This window comes from Pinus tabuliformis, chromosome 4_2, assembly GCF_031772625.1.
Source record: "Pinus tabuliformis cultivar Carrire ecotype Pingquan chromosome 4_2, CPIR1, whole genome shotgun sequence".
Taxonomy (NCBI): Eukaryota; Viridiplantae; Streptophyta; class Pinopsida; order Pinales; family Pinaceae; genus Pinus; species Pinus tabuliformis.
The window spans coordinates 191,016,224-191,034,030 of record NC_142304.1 but is presented as its reverse complement, the minus strand read 5'-3'; positions in this window follow the sequence as shown (position 1 = coordinate 191,034,030).

The window sequence follows — 17,807 nt, the reverse complement described above, 5'->3', positions numbered from 1 at the left end:
AAGTGCTAAGGCATGCCAATATGTACAAGGGTTCCAAGTCCCTATCTCATCTTCTTCCATCTGTTATCCACTTATGACATTTCCTTTGCAATATTCGGTGCATTTTCTAGTTATAGGTAATTTATAGGTTATAAATGTCTTCAAATTTTAACTTCTAATTGAGTATTCAACTGAACATATGGATTCTCTTATACATAACTATTTTTCCCTCCACCCACTTTTCATAACTTCAATAACCATTAGGTAGAGACCTGCAACTTCGATGCTGCTTTGCTTGTTTAGTAAAATATTGCAGAGACTTTAATTTATTGAAAGTTGTAGAATTTTCAATTTATGAAGTTTCAAAGTATAATTTTTAAAAGTATAATTCTTTAAAGGGTACTAGCTCAATGGAAGAGCACTTGCTTTACAAGCAGGAGGTTGGTGGTTTGATTCCATCATGCCCTAACATCCATATGGAATGGCGACGATCAAGTTTTGGTGATGGAGGCTCTTTTGACCATCACCAATGAGCTTTGGTGACATTTTTCGACCTTCACCAAAAATATGAAATGGTCACAGCCAACGAACGCTACCATATATACACGTCAATAGTGACGACCTTCAAAGGTCCGTAACCATAAATCATTGTTGTTGATATGAAATGGTGTCGGTCGATGTCCATAATTATAGCCATTATTCATGAAGGACCTTGAATGTCACCACAACACCTATACTTCTGGCAATGTGACTTTTGGTGATGATCATTGAATGTCACCATATATATGCACCAATAGTGACGGTCATTAAGGATCCATCACAATAAATCATTGTTGTTCATATGAAATGGTGACAGTAACTATCTGTCATTATAACCAATATTCGTGATGGACCTTGAATGCCACCATAACACCTATACTTTTGGTGATGCCACCTTTTGTGACATTGAATTTTCGGTGATCGAGGCTATGGTTCATCACCATTTCTCATATGCAATGGTGATGGTTGCTATCCCTCATTATAAATCATTATTGGTGACAAACTTTGAATGTCACTACAACACCTATACTTTTCGCGATGCCACCTTTGGTGACATTCAATTTTTGGTGATGGAGGTTATGGTTCGTCACTATTGGTCATATGAAATGGTGATGGTCACTACTCGTCATTATAAATCATTATTAGTGATGGAGTTTGTATGTCACTACAATACCTATACTTTTGGCAATGCCACCTTTGGTGACATTTAATTTTTGGTGACAGATGCTCTTTTGACCATCACCAATGAGCTTATGGTGACATTTTTAGCCCCTCACCAATGTCCTTCTTTCTTGTATTGTCCATTGCCACCTAGGGAGAGTGAGAAGGAAAGAGAGGAAAGTATGCCTAGAGTAAATCCATCACTCTTTCCTGAAAGATTAACCCATCCAGTCCAGCATAACCCAGAAGAGACTGAACTTCTGGGTGAGTTGAAAAATCTGTGTCAAAATCCCACTTCTCCAAGCTATTAAAGATGTATGCATTTACAAAAAGCTGATAAAAGTGAAGTGTTTCAAACAACCATGAAGGCGAAAAAGAGACACCCCTACCATTAATTTCATTGGATAGCTATCTGACTTAATGCTAGGGTAGGTAATTTTCCCGAAGTATTTAGAACCTAGGAGCCCTATGGTAGATGTACACATCAATGGCACCATTTCCCCCATACCTAGATTGAACTTGGGGCTGCCATCAATGTAATGACTAACGACAATATGCTCAAGATGAATCTCGAGGGATCACTAAGGAAGACCATGACAGTCTTGCAGCTTGCAGACCGATCCATAGTATCCCTTGAGGGAATTGTTGAGGATGTGATGGTCTCCATTGATTCCTAGGAATTCCCTGCGGACTTCTTAATTCTTCATCCTAAGACCAAATTTAATGGTTATCCTCTCATCCTTAGGAGGCCTTGGTTAGCCACTGTCAATGCCTACATAAGTTGTAGGGCTGGAAATATGACTATCAAAAATGGGCTTCTATCCAAGCGGTTGGTCCTGTACCCTCCCGCTCATCCATCTCTAGAACATGACTTACCTTTATGGCTAAAATAGGAGGAAGAAGATGAAGCCAACTCTTCCCAAATCTATACCCTAGAAACTACCATAGGAGGAGGACATCCTAATGAAGATGATCTGATTGAACACATCTTCCAAAATCAAATTCCAAACACCATGTCTCTGGAGGAAGTAGTGAAGGAAACCAAGGACAAACATCGGATTGATCTATGCTTAGCTGACTCAAACCCTACTCATGTCAAGATAATAGAATTCAGCCCTAAAAAAGAATTGAAAATCAATCCCTCTCTCTTTATACACCAAGAAGAAGAATTATGTAATATGCTAAGAGAGAATTTGGATGCCTTTTCTTGGAATTACAAAGAAATGAAGGCAGTGCACCCCTCGGTGTGTACTCACCACATTTACATCAAGTAAGGTTAAAAACTAGTCTGACAACCACAAAGGAGAATGAATCTAGCTCTCAAAGATATAGTCAAAGAAGAGATGCAGAAGTTGCTCGATGCAAGATTCATTTACCCTATCTCGGATATTGAGTGGGTGTCTCCCTTAGTGCTGGTTCCAAAGAAGAATAGAAAGTGGAGGATTTTTTTCGATTACTGAGATCTAAACAAAGACACAAAGAAGAACCATTTTCCCCTACCTTTCATTGAGCAAGTGTTAGATGGTCTGGCATGAAAGAAGTTCTTCTCTTTCTTGGATGGATTCAATGAGTACAATAAAATACAAATCATCCTAGAGGACTAGGATAAGACCACCTTTAGCTATCCTTGGGGTACTTTCGCTTATAGGTTCCTTCCTTTTGGTCTATTCAATGCCCCTGCCACTTTCCAGAGGGCAGTCCTGAGTATTTTTGCAAACCTAGTCCATGATGGAGTAGAAATTTATATGGATGACTTCACACCCTTTGGGTGTGATTTCCAGGAGGTTCTCTCTAACCTAGGAATGGTGTGAAACAAATGCATTGAAATGAAATTATCCCTTAGTCTCTAAAAATGTGAGTTCTTGATTACTACAGGGACTATTATAGGTTAATCAATATCCTAGGAAATACTGTAGGTAGACCCAAATAAAATAGCTATCATCAAAAGGGTCACAACTCTAGAGAAACAAATGGATGTTAGAAGCTTTTTAGGTTTAGCCAGATAATATAGGAGATGTATAAATATTTCAGTAAGTTAGCTTCTCCCTTATTTGGGTTATTGACCAAAAACTCCGAAGTTTTTTGGTCAAAAAGCTGCCAAGAATCCCTGGAGACCCTAGAGAACAAGTTAACTACTACACCTATTCTCAAAGGCCCAAATTGGGATCTTCCTTTTTATATCCATGTCGATGCCTCTCACAAAGCTATAGGAGCATCTCTAGGCCAGATAGATGACAAGCTACCTTGTGCCATTTACTTCATCAGTAAGAATCTATCGAAACTCGAGTTAAACTACATAGTAACTGAAAAAGAGCTCCTAGATGTTGTGCATTCATTGAATAAATTTATACATTACATTACTGGTTACCAGACATTTGTACATATCGACCATGCTGCAATTAAATACTTGATGAATAAACCTGATGTAAATGCTTGGATTATTAGATGGTTACTTTTATTGCAACAATTTGATTTAACTATTATTGATAAGCTTGGCAAGGAGAATGTAGTTGCAAATTTTTTATCCATATTGACTTTGCCTACAAGGGAGGAAGGAATGGTTGATGATCAACTACCAAATGAACATTTATTTTCCATTTCAATTCTCTCTTCATGGTTTGCTGACATAGCAAACTACTTGGTATCTGCACAGTTCCCTCCAAATTTTTCCTCCAAGGAAAAGAGCAGAATCATAAGAAAAAGCACCCCATTCACTTGGATTGGGGGAAATCTCTTCAAGCTATGTCCAGATCAAATTCTAAGAAGATGTGTCAGGGAGGAGGAAGTCTTTGAAATCCTTCTAGGCTATCATGATGGGCCTTGTGGAGGTCAATTTGCATCCAAAAGAACAATATTCAAGGTACTCCGAGCTGGTTATTACTGGTCCACTCTTCACCAACATGTAAGGAGGTATACCAGCCACTGTGATTGGTGCCAAAGGATGGGGAAACCTACCACAAGGGACAAAATTCCTTTGCAACCTCAAGTGACTTTCAAGCCATTTGAAAAGTGGGGCATGGATTTCATTGGGCCCATTGACCCTCCATCCAAACAGAAGCAATACATCATTGTGTGCACTGACTACTTAACAAAATGGGATGAAGCCAAAGCCATCAAAGTATAAATAGAAGAAAAAGTGGTTGAATTCTTAATGCATAATGAATTTTATAATTTTGGGTACCCTAGAGAGTTTGTCACTGATCAAGAAAGTCAATTTAAATATCACATGATTGAAAACCTGATAAGTAAGCACAATATCAAGCATAGGAAATACACCCCTTACCACCCACAGGCTAATGGGAAAGTGGAAATAACCAACTGAGAATTAGAAGGCATTCTGACCAAGGTGATTAGTAGCGGCATAAAGGATTGGGAAGATATATTAGTTGAGGCCACCTGGTCCTACAATACCACCTAGAAGACCACCACTAGCTTCACTCCTTATGAGAGGGCCTATGGGAAGAAAGTCCTGATGTCCATTGAATTTGAATACAACACCTTAAGGATGGCAGCACAAATGTATCTAGATATCGCAAGGGCACAAAAATAAATATTTCTCTAGCTGAATGGGTTAGATGAACTTAGGATGCAGGCCCTCATGTACATAGAAGTGACTCAAGTACAAAGGAAAATCTGGCATGACAAGAATATAAAATAAAAATAGTTTCAAGGAAGCAATTGGGCCTTGTTGTATGATTCCTAGTACAAATATTTCAAAGGAAAGTTAAGGAATAGATGGTTAGGGCCTTATGTAATAGAAAAATGTCCTGATAATGGTGCTACTCAAATAATAACCATTGATGCTGAGGCTATCCCTTTGCTTGCCAATGGCTACAGATTAAAAATCTAAAAAAAACCCTTATCAAAGCAGGAATTCATTAATAGCATCAGCAAGATAGTGATGGTGGTCGAGCAAGTCTCATCTTCCACCCCACCAAGTCCTTGAAAAATCAGAAATAAAAAGTAAAAATAAAGAGACTCAGGTGAAAAAATCCTTGAGGCACCTGAGTACAACTATTGGGTTGAAAACTTCTTGAGGCGGCCCAAGAGTGGTCCAAAAAAAAAAAATCTAGGTGAAAACCTCTTTTGATGCATGTAGGGAAAGCAACAAGGAGAAAAACCTCTTTTGAGGCTCCTAGGGCAGGAAACAAGGATGAAAACTTATTTTGAGGCACCTAGGGTAGGCAACTAGGATGAAAACCTCCTTGGAGGTAGACTAGTTGCTTTTCAAAAAAAAAGGACAAAAGAGAAAAAGATACAAAACTAACAATTCTATTTTGCAGGTCTGCAAGAGGAAGATAAGCACAACATATAGAGGACAACAAGCCCTACAAAAGCTATGTTTTACTTCACCCATCTCATATCCTCCATTATCCCCTTAGTCTTCCATCTATACTCCACTCTAGATCATTTCAAGTAGTTCTGTGTTTTCTATAGGATTCCCTGTAATACCATAGGAGTTTCCTGTAGGAATTACAGGAGGTCTTGAAAACTACAAGCGGAGAAGTCCAATGGAAAGGTGGTGACAAACCTATGTTTGAATGTAAAAAAAAAAAAACCATTGGCCTCACCACACCTCAGCTAGTACCCTTCATAACCATGTTGTCCCTGTATCCATCAAATAAATCAATTTCAAAGAAAAAATTATATATAAAAAAAAGGAAGAGGAGGCATACCAAAAGCAGCATCCCTCACATACCATTCCATAACCCCATCTTTCACTCATTTCAACACCTATTCTACTTCAAAGCTGAGGAAAATTGCGAGAGTTTAAGGAAAAGGCAGCTACAGGACATCCTGAAGGAAATCCTATAGCAGACTATCCCACAAAACAGACCAAGGAAACTGCAGCCATATTCAGCACAGGGACTACAAGGACGAGAAATCTCCTCCAAAGCTCAGCAACAGTAGGAATATTAAAAGAAAAAAGGTCCGACACTTATACATCATCAAAGGAACAAGTCACCAAAAGAGGAAATATACATTTGAAAATATGCAACTCGAAAAGAACAACAAATTGGCACCAATCTACAGCATGCATCATCAACAAAGTAAAGGACCCACATGTATGTCATCTTACCAATACTCCCTCATAAGTACAATATGATTAAACTGTAGGAATAATATGGGAGTTGATTTTATAAGTGAAGGTGGCCAGTTAACTTGGCCACCCTTGGTGAGATAATCAAAAGAAAAGGGTTAGTCCACTACACACGTGGCAAGGTCAAATCAAAGAAAAAAGGGGAATGAACCCAAAAATGGTTAAGTAACGGAGAATAAGAGTGGGAGATGATTATGAGGAAAGGTGATATGATGAGCTGGTAGTGGGACCAATGGTCCAAAAGAAGGTACTCATACTTGGCTGACCAGCACATCACCCAACACAATCATCCATAAATATAATTAAAACACTGACTCCCATACGAAGATGGAAGAGGAAACTTTGAGGAGTCATTGAAAGAAGCTTTTACTCTTGGCATTCTTGAAATAGCACCTACATGAAACAATCAGAACCTATAAGAAGCAAGAAACCTACAGGACATAGGGAGATTATCATACAGAGTTATCAGTGGGCACTGAAGGCAATCGAGTAAAGGGTTATCATCACCAGAACATAGAAAAGGGATGTAGGTGCCATACCATCTATGTTTTTCATTTAAAAAGAATAAATCCTCAATTCAATTAAGAATTTTGAGTGCATATAAATATAGAAAGATTGCTTTGAAGGTCAATAAAGGTTAAACTCCAAAACTTCCTCACCTACTAGAATTCTTGAATTGTATCCACCCAAACCTCAAGAATTACCAAGGAAATATGACAAGAGGTTTCAATAAAACAGAACCCATCAAAACAACAAGAATCCACCAGCATCCTCCTGTGGTGGAGATTTTGACAAGGCATCGATGGATGGGGTGCTTTAAGAAGATGAGAGGATGTGATGATGATGTAGCCAGAAAATTTTCCATGTCACTCACACCCCTCACTAGAGCTAGTGCCACTAATGTAGTGAAGGGTTTGTCAGTAGAAATTACCCCTGGTTATAAGCATAGTAAATACACTTCCCCTAGGACTGCAATGGAGGAAAGAATACAAGACTAAAAACACTCTTGCAAAGAAAGGGTTCCTCTTGGAGGGAGAAGAACCAATGGAATATAAGAATGAGGTTAGAAGGGAAAGCATTCCATACCCTTGGAATGAAGTTAGATACCACATCATCAAATATATTTTGTGTGAAGGTAGATATAGTGTAGTGTATGGATACCACTTCAAACTCCTCCAAGAACTGAGATTTGGAGAGAACACACTGCATCATAACAGACTTAGTATACCCTATTTTCTGTTACAATTCATGATAGACATGAGCATCAAGGTAGAAGAAGGAAAACATTAGCAGCTAGCCCATCATTTGTTGATCAAACTCATCCTTGAAGATGATCTACACAATTTAAGAATCCCTATTGCATGGTCAACATTTGTAGACATGCAGGAAGAAGGAGCAATTCAAACCATTGAGTATGATAGAAGCCCTACTGCTAATGAGGGAGAGGAAGAAACAAAGGATGACAAGGAAGAAGAAACAGAGGAGGAAACAAGAGAAGAAACATATGAGAAAAATTAAGAAACACAAGATGACAAAGAGGAAGAATCAGAGAATGGAAAAGAAGAAGACAAAGAGGACGGAGAAGAAGATGAAAAAGAGGATGAAGTACAGAAGGATGAACACAATTCTGGAACACATAGCAAGGAAGAAGAAGAATCACCAAGAGTGTTTCCAGAGCCTACAGAGAAAGAGGTAGCATGCCAGCAACTTCTCTAATTGCCCTAACTACACCTATCAAATCAAAGGGGAAGAGGCAAAGGAAAACTCCACTTTACTTCAAGACAAGGAAGAGCACTGGGATTAGACAAGGGAGACCTCAAATCCCTACCAAAATCCCAATTGTCATAGAGGACTCACCAAAACAACAAAATAAAGAAGTCCCTCTAGGGCAGAAGGAAGGGGAAGGAACATCAAAACAAGACTCTCCCAAACCTCTAATCACCTATGTTAGGAGGCATGTCACCAGGTCAACCTCAAAAAAAGGAAAAGGACTCCTACATGAGACATAGTTAGACCTACAGGAAGTAGAAACAATCTTATAGGAAACCCTATCAAACATACAGGAAACACAAAAAAGAGACCAAGAAGCAATTACTCAAGAAAAAATAGAGGAAGAGGCCCAGGAGCTGAAGGAACCTAGCCCATAGCCAAACCTTAGCTCCTACTACAAATTCATTGAAGGAGGTAGGGTGATACCACAAAAATTTTCCATTCCTCTATTCTTTGAACTTTAAAAAGAGAGGGCAAGGACACATAGGTGGATGAAAATTGCTAAATCAAAAGGGGTAGAGGATGTAGGCAACATGGAAGAAAAATTTCAAGAAATGGGCAGAGAACACATGGCTAAGAAAGAAACTACAAGAAAAGGAAGGCCAATTGGAAACTATGGCCAGTTTATCCATGGACGAAATCCAATGTAGGATGCCAGAAAAGTCATATGCCTTATACCTCAAGAAAAAATGGCTACAATTCCAGATAAAGACCCTAGAACAAAGAGGAACTATGCCTTTCCAATACTATAGACAATTCATTAACCTCTGTGATCAAAGCACTCGAGAGGATAGAGAAAAGATATCTGATTTCTACCTACATAATTTAGCTTTGAGAAATTTAAATGTTTGGGAACCAAATCCAAAGCTAGGGGACTTACAATTAATGGCCTTGGCATCTTGGATGAGTCATAAGGAGGCCAGAGCCATAGATTGGCAAAAGAAGAAGCAGAATCCCTTATGATCAAAGAAGAAAAGTCTAACCCAATGGTTGTCATCATCACTCACAACCTCATTGCAAATGATACCAGGATTGCACCAAGATAGCTTGTTGTACAAGAAGAGGCAGTCACTCATTTTGAAGACATGCTAAGATTGCTAGGGTATGACAACCAACAAGTCTTCCAGAGGAGATGAAACACCTTACCTTACAGCCTGAAAATCAAAGAATATCATTCTCTTGACAGAATGAGAGATGCACTAAATAGAACCCCAATGTATAATAAAGGATTACAAAGACTCAAAGCCAATTGGATTGGATTGAATCTCAGTCCACCATTGCTTTTAGGTATGTTGGGAGGAATAAAACAAGAAGAAGATAGAAAGCAGTGGGAGGAGATAGAGAAGAATGCAGGATTTCATTCACAAGAGAAGGAGACTAGAAAAATCATGGAATGTCAGGGAGGCCACCAAAGAAATGAAGGAAATGGACATAGATTGAGTTTCTCATAGGATGAGAAACACTTTCAGTAAGGGATGATGATGAGACTCATAAATGGGTAAAATATATGGACATTAATGCACCTCTAGCATACTAAAATCAACTCTTATCATAATTCTTTACATGTTTTAATTATATTTTGCTTAATGAGATGAGTAAAAGTAAGATGTCATGTCTAGTGGTCTAATGTGCATTGAATGTTTTGGGAGCAAATTCTGGCTAATTAGGGTGCAGGAACTCGAATTAGACAAGGAGGAGAGATTATAGGAGATAAGATCTCCCTCCTTAATTTCTCACTCACTCGAAGATCCCTCAATCAAATCACACCAGCTTGGAGCTGCAAGCAGCCGAGTCATGAGGATCATTGGAAGCCAAGCCAATCACAGTTAACAGTGAGTTGATCTCAAGCTTGGGAGCCAAGCCTCCCTATATTTAATGAAGTCATTGGCAACTTCAGTTTTATCAATAAAAAGGCCTAGAGCCTCATTAGGATTCAAATTTTTTGTTCAAGATAGCTAAGGAGTTTTCAAGTTGAAGGATTGTGACCAAACACTTCTATCTATTTTTGATATGTTAATTAAAATGAGCAGCATTCCCTTGATCCAGCACTCAGTTGACTTAGAGGGTTGAAGCTCTTGGGTTAGGGCCCAACCTTACCGGCAGAGGTTCCTTTTACTGTATATGTATGCTAGGTTATCTCATAGTTAGTTGTTAAACTAATTTTGGCGTTGTTCATTTGCAAGTATTGGTAGATTTGATTAGTTTTCTTCCATTTGTGAATATCTCTAAATAACATTATAGAGATAAGAGAATATTTAAGAAAGGCTGACAAGAAGTGGACCTTGCCTCATTCCTCCCTTCTAGGGATGATGGCTTGAGGAACATTTCCCATTCAGCCCAAAAAAAGACAGAATTCTCGTTTCTTATGAAATTTAGGGTTTTTCTGCTAATTAGGTCATCATCTTCCAGTTTTATAAGCTAGGTTGCAATTGAAATTTCTGATATCTCAAGTCTTGCATTTATTTCATGTTGCTTTCAAAATGGTTTTAAGAATTCTCATGCATGAACTTGGCAAATGAATGATGGAATTTTTTTTTTCTTTTATTTAAGTAAATCCTTCTTATTTTGAGATGAATTTATGGATAAATGCCAACACTGATGTATATTTTGCAGGAGTTTTTACATTGCACGAAGACCTCATATCATCAACCTCATCCAAACCATATCCACCCATGATTGCCAAAAGCCACTAAGGTCTCAATTAGAATTATTATTTTACAAGGAACACTTGCCATGCTCATTGAGAAAATCCAACCATCATATAGCTTTGGTTTGAGTTCTGAGTGAGTGAATACCACTCCCTTGCCTTATTCCATCCTTACTCACCTTTTCCAAGCTCCATCCCACCTTTTAAACCACTCCCTATGCTTTCGGCCCATTCCTGTAGGAAAATAGGGGATCATGTAGGTGAACTAGGACATCCTACACACATCGTGTAGGAAAACCTGTAGTGGCCTATTTTGAGCTCGAATTGGGAAAAAAGAATCACTAAAGCTAGGAGTAGACCTCTGATTTCCTTCCAAACCATCTAAACCATTGCACTCATCTCCCTTCACACCTATCCCACCTTCCATGCAACCATGAAGGATTAGCATTTACATTTTTACAAAAAGATGAAGAGAAAAAAGGTCTTTATATTTATTCGTGCACACAATAGTTAGGTCCTTGTTTAGATCAAACTTCATGCTTAGACTAGTTAAGACTTCACATGTGTTAAATTAGAGTTATTTTGCAAATAAGGTATGTTAACAAATAGCTAGATGAGTTATGATTGTTTTGTAGGAATTCCTTTCAGTCTTTCATTACTGCAGTAAGTAGCATTTCAATTCTCTTAATTAGGGTAAATATCTCCTCTCTAAATTGGTAATCATACTTCTTCTAATCAATAGAAGGTTGGTTTGAGAAACCCTAGTGGTCTATCACAAGAGCTCAATCGTGACAAAGAGTGGACCCATTACATCTATTTGTGTATACAACACTGTCACGTCCAAGTTTGTATGAACCCCGGGTTGATGAGGTAAAGTTGGTAGCCCCAAGAATTGTAGCAACCTTTTTGCAATACTTGTGCTCACCAGTTGGGAAGGAGGAAGTTAATGGAGCTTGGGAAGAGTTGAATGAAACCCAATAGGTAATGAGTAAAGGAAGTTGAAGGTAAGAATATGACAGTCAATTTGACTGGTTAGGTCCATTGTGGTAAATGGACAGTGGAAGTACAAACATGAGAAAGGTAACCAAAAAGGTAAAGTAAATGGATTTGAGGCGTCAGATGCCTTGGCTATGTTGGGAACCATTGTTCTTGATGTTGTGTATGTTGTGAATAGATAAAAGGAGTTCTCTTAGCATTGAACTTATGCTATTTGGTAATTATGTTGTGATCATGATTACGTTGATGCCTATATATGTATACATGTATGTATTCATGTCATTGTCTGACAGGGTCATCATAAATCATGATTGTTTAATGTTAATATTTATATGTATACATTTTTGTACGTATGTATGTCATTTTCTAACGAGAGCATGATTGATTTATGCTAATGTTTATATATATGTATGTATGTATATGTATAACTGTCTGATAGGGTTTTCAGGGATCATTCTATGCAGGAATGATTGCTTATGCATGTGAAGGGCATGAAATAAGTTCATGGTATTATGGGGAATCATGTGGGAAGAGGAGCCTCGAAAAATTTATGAGATCATTATCATGTGGATATGAGTTGATATCACGTATTTATACTACGCCTATGTTTACGTTATGGACACGTAATGCTGAAACATACATCAGCGGAATGAAAACAATGTGATCTATGGCATGCTAGGATAAGCATGGATGGCAGAGACAATGTGGTTTTGGATGCACATCACTACTGTTTATGATATGTTATGCATATTGTATATTCAATGATTGTACCTATGGTGTTGAGTTCCTGTTGTATATATGGTGTTGTGTGCGTATTGCATATGCAGTTCTGGGTATAGACATTGCTATGTACATGTTGGATATGTGGTGTTGCATACATATTGTACTGTGTGTATGATAGATATGTGGTGTTATGTGCATATGGTAATGTGCACATGTTAGATATGTGGTGTTGTGTACATGTTGTATTGTGAAAATGATGGATATGTGATGTTGTCTGCATATGTTGTTGTGCACATGTTGGATATGCAATGTTGTGTACATATGGTGCTATGTACATGTTATATATATAGTGCTATGTACATGTGGTGTTGTGTGGATATGGTTTCGTGTACATGTTGTAAATGGGGTGTTCTGTGCAAGTGGTGTTATGTATATGTCATGCATGTGGTGTTGTGTACAGGTCATGCATCTGGTGTTGTGTACATGTGGTGTTCTGTACATGTTGTGCAGGTGGTGTTTTGTACATGTAGTTCTCTGTACAACTTGTGCAAGTGTTGTTCTGTACATGTGGTGTTGTGTACAGGTGGTACTGTGTACATGTTGTGCATGTGCTACTATTGTACATGTGGTATGGTGTGCATGTCGTACATGTTGTGCTATGCACATGTGATATTGAGTGCATTTTGTACATGTTGTTTTGTGTATGTGTGGTACTGTGTATGTGCATTGCATAGTCCTGGTATCGTAAGATATGTATTTGTTGTGTTGTACTCTGTGTATGTATATGTATTTTGTTGTACACTGGGTGTAGGGGTATGTATTGTGTTGGGTTGTACACTAGGTGTAGGTGTATTTATTGTGTTGTGTTGTACACCAAGTGTAGGTGTATGTATTGTGTTGTGTTCTACAACGAGTGTAGGTGTATGTGTTGTATGTAAGGTGTAGGTGCATATATTGTATGGTGTTATATGCCATGTGTGGTTGTATATGGGTGATGCACGCTGTGTAATTTAAGATAAGAAAAAATATTGGATGCTTGTCGATAGTGGCAACCGATATGATGTGCATACAAAAAGAAAAAAGGATAATGGTAGAAGCTAAGGGCCAATTAAAGGAGAAGTATCAATATTTTATTCCAATTTTATTATGCATGTGATATATGATTATGATTTATGATGGATACATGTGATCTATGATTGTGGTTTATGATGATTGCATGTGATTTAGAACTTTTATTATGATGATTACATTTTGATCAAACCTAATGTGATATGCTTATACATGATGATTTGTTCAAGAGCTAGTTTGACTTGTTATGACAGGAAGTGAATAGAATTGCAAGTGTACCTTATTGACGAGTTACCAATGAGGTATGATGTGAATTTATTTCAATTTATTTTAAATTTAATGGAAATTATGTGCTTGGTATAGGAAACACGAAAATGCCTAGTTGGGTGGTTGAAATTGACTACAACGATTAGAAGCAGCAACAAAAGGAATTTGAATAGGCAGCCATATGTTGGTAAAGCACTCTAGGAATAGGGTCATTGTGGGACACTGGTGCCCAATAGTGTCTATTCATTTCCATGATCATGCTATGATGGGTATGATGGTTTTGTGGCAAGTATATGCCTTGGTTTTTGTCCTTCCAATGTGAGGAAGCCTTGCCAAGGGATGGATATCTTGGGATAGGGGATGTCAGGGAACTTCGAAGGTGAGTGAATGCCTGGAAGGTGGTGATTGGATTTCACGAGGGACTGTGTAGTAGAGAAAGGAAGGTCGAGGATGGATTTTTTTTGGTCATTAGCATTTCCAGATGGAATTAGATGCACATTGGGAGTGGCCTTAGAAAAATGAGTTAGTAACTATTCACTGACTGTGCAATATTATAATGCTCGACATTAGATGAAACTTTGAATCTGTAATGGATTCTGGACTTCATAGGAAGGAGGTGAATCCTGTAACTACTTTTGAGGGTGGAGGTGTAAGCCTATGGATTCCCTTGTTGTTGATAAGGGTATTGTATCCTTTTATTTGTAGGCTGAGGAAATGTGAATATGTGTATATGTGTATATTATTGTAAATACTATATCGAGCTAGATTTATAAAGAACCATAGACAGTATGGTTATATATGTGGTTGTTATTGTATATATTGTAAATAAGCTATGTCTTAAAGCTCATGTAAATGGTATGTTTGTCATGCTTCAGCAGTGGCCATTGTAAGTACTACAATGAGTTGTGTTATAAAGCTCCATAGGTAGTATGTTTTACTTTTTAATAGTCTTCAAGGTTAAAGATGCCATTGTGTAGGTTTTAACCCTGTATAGAAATTACCTTCATACGAATTCTAAAACACAGAAAATAAACAATATGAGAGAATAACACATAAAACACATATACATAGAGATTTTCCCTTGGATCCCAAAACCAGGACTACCAGCTTGATTTTTTAATATCGTCCTTTCAATGTTACAATACATATTTATACTTGCCGAAGCATCCAATACCATGGGCCGAAAACCATTGTGTCCAAAACCATGGACCGAAAACCATTGTGTCCAAAACCATGTGCAAAAAATCATGCACAAAACCATAGGTACGTCCGCCCAACCTAATATAGGGTCCAAAACCAAAATTTTCTGGGGCGCTACCCCAGACCCCATAGAGTGGGGTTACCTACACCCCTCAAACCCCCTGTGATCCCCGCCCACTATGTAATCAACACAATGAAGGGGGCTCTACCCCCCTTCTAACCCCCTGGTTAACTACGTGGGCTAGTCATGGAAAGAATATAACACAACCCAACATTCTCCCACTCGTTGTTTTCTTTCCACAAGGGGCCACAAGAGAGCTTAGTCATTTATCCAGTCCCGCAACACCCATTGTTTCTCTACACCAAGTGAACTTCTCAGAGCTCACAGATTTTATCAATGCATCTATAGTATTCTTCAAAGTGTCCACCTTTACCAGCAACACCTTTTTGTCTTCTATCATGTCCCTCACAAAGTGACACTGAACATCAATGTCCTTTGTCTTTGAATGATATGCAAGGTTCTTTGCCAAGAAAATTGCACTTTGGCTGTCACAATCTATCCTTATAGCTCCCTGTACTAACCCCATACTTGAACACAATCTTTGCAACCAAACTGCTTCCTTGCTTGCATGAGCAGTTGCCATGTATTCTGCCTCTATAGTTCATAGTGCCAATATAGATTGTTTCTTACTCATCCAACTAATTGCACCTCAAAATAGGTTAAACACATACCCACTTGTAGATATTCTCTGATCTGGATCTCCAGGCCAATTTCATCAACAAAGCCACAAATATCCAACACTTTGTCCAATCATGGTCTTCCTTGGTAGCACAAACCATAATCACTAGTTCCATGCAAATACTTGAAAACCCACTTCACTACTGTCTAGTGCTCCTTCCTTGGTTTTGACATAAACCTGCTCAATACTCCCATTGCATGTGCAATGTCTGGTCTAGTACAGACCATCACATACATTAGGCTACCGACTACACTTTCATATGGAACACAAGACATGTCTTCTTCCTCTTCTTGTGTCTTGGGACACTGTTCAATACATAAATTTATACCTACAGGAATAGGAACCTTCACTGGTTTACTACCCTGCATATTAAACATCTGCAATATTGTCTCGACATACTTCCTTTGGTTTAACTAGAGCTTCCTCTTTATCCGATCTCTTTTAATTTCCATGCCCAAAATATAGTTTGCAGCACCAAGATCTTTCATGTAGAATTTGGAGGACAAATGGGTCTTCAAATCCTGGATAATTTCTTTTTCATTTCCAACCAGCAACATATCATCCACATATAAGACCAGATAAATAGCACTATCACCAATTAATTTAAAATACACAAAGTGATCTCATTTGCTTCTAGTGAAGCCAAGCCCCCATATAAATGTAACAAATTTCTGATACCACATCCTTGGTGACTGTTTTAACCCATACAAAGACTTCTTTAACTTGCATACCAATTCTTTCTTACCCTTCACCATAAAGCCTTTAGGTTGCTTCATGTAGATATCCTCTTCTAGATCCCCATGAAGAAATGTTGTCTTCACATCCATCTGTTCTACCTCAAAATCGAAAGCAACAACAACAGATAAAAGTAATATAATAGAAGTTACCTTGGCAATAGGAGAAAAAATATCACCAAAATCAATTCTTAGCACCTAGGAATAACCTTTTGCTACCAACCGAGCTTTGTATTTCTCCACCTTTCCTTCTACATTTGTCTTCTTCTTGAACACCCATTTTCTACCAATGGGTTTCCTTCCAGCCGACAACTCCACCAAATCCCAAGCCTCATTTTTGTGCAATATACCATTTCATCAACCATGGCCTCTTTCCAGAGTTTTCCATCCACTGAATCTACTGCTTCCTTCACAGTTTTGGGATCATCATCAGTAATAGATAAAGAAAAATTTGAACAGAAAGTAGATGGACTATACATTTCTGGATGCCTTCTTTCTCAAACTGATCTTCTCACACCCGGAGTTTGTGGCTCTTCATCTTCTAATTCCTCCTTTGTTGTAGAGTTTGATTCTTCCTCCTTTAGCTCAAACTCTATCTTCTCAGGTTCCTTTGGTTGGACTTCATGTTTAATAACATCTTTCACCTCTCTAAAAACCACATCTCGGCTTTACACAACCTTCCTTGTTACTGGGTTCCAAAGCTTATAACCCTTTAAACAATCCTTATACCTAATAAAGATGCACTTTTCAGATTTACTATCCAACTTGGTTTGTTTCTCCTTTGGAACATGTACATATGCATCACATCCAAATACCCTCATATGTGAAAGAGAGGGTTTCTTACTAGTCCATACCTCTTGTGGATTCTTATCCTCCAACCTTGATGAAGGTGATCTGTTGACCAGGTAACATGCTGTCTCCATCGCCTCTACCCAAAATTCCTATCCTAACCTGACACCACTGAGCATGCTTCTTTGCCTTTCCATCAATATCTTGTTCATTCTTTCTACAACTCCATTTTGCTGAGGTATATATGGAGTAGTCTTCTTCCGTTATATACCACACTTCTTACAGAATTCTTCAAATTCCTTACTGCAAAACTCTCCACCATTTTCTGTCCTCAACAACTTTATCTTCTTCTCTGTCTGGTTTTCCACTAGAGCCTTATATTCTTTAAACCTGTCAAAGACTTCAGATTTCTTCTTAAGGAAATATATCCATGTATATCTTGAGAAGTCATTTGATGGAACCTTCACAGGTCTAAACACATCACTGTGCAAAAGTTCTAATATATGTTTCACCCTCTTACCACCAGAGGGGAAACTCGTCCGATTCTGCTTCCCATATACACAATTTTAGAGAGCTATTACTCCAACCTTCTA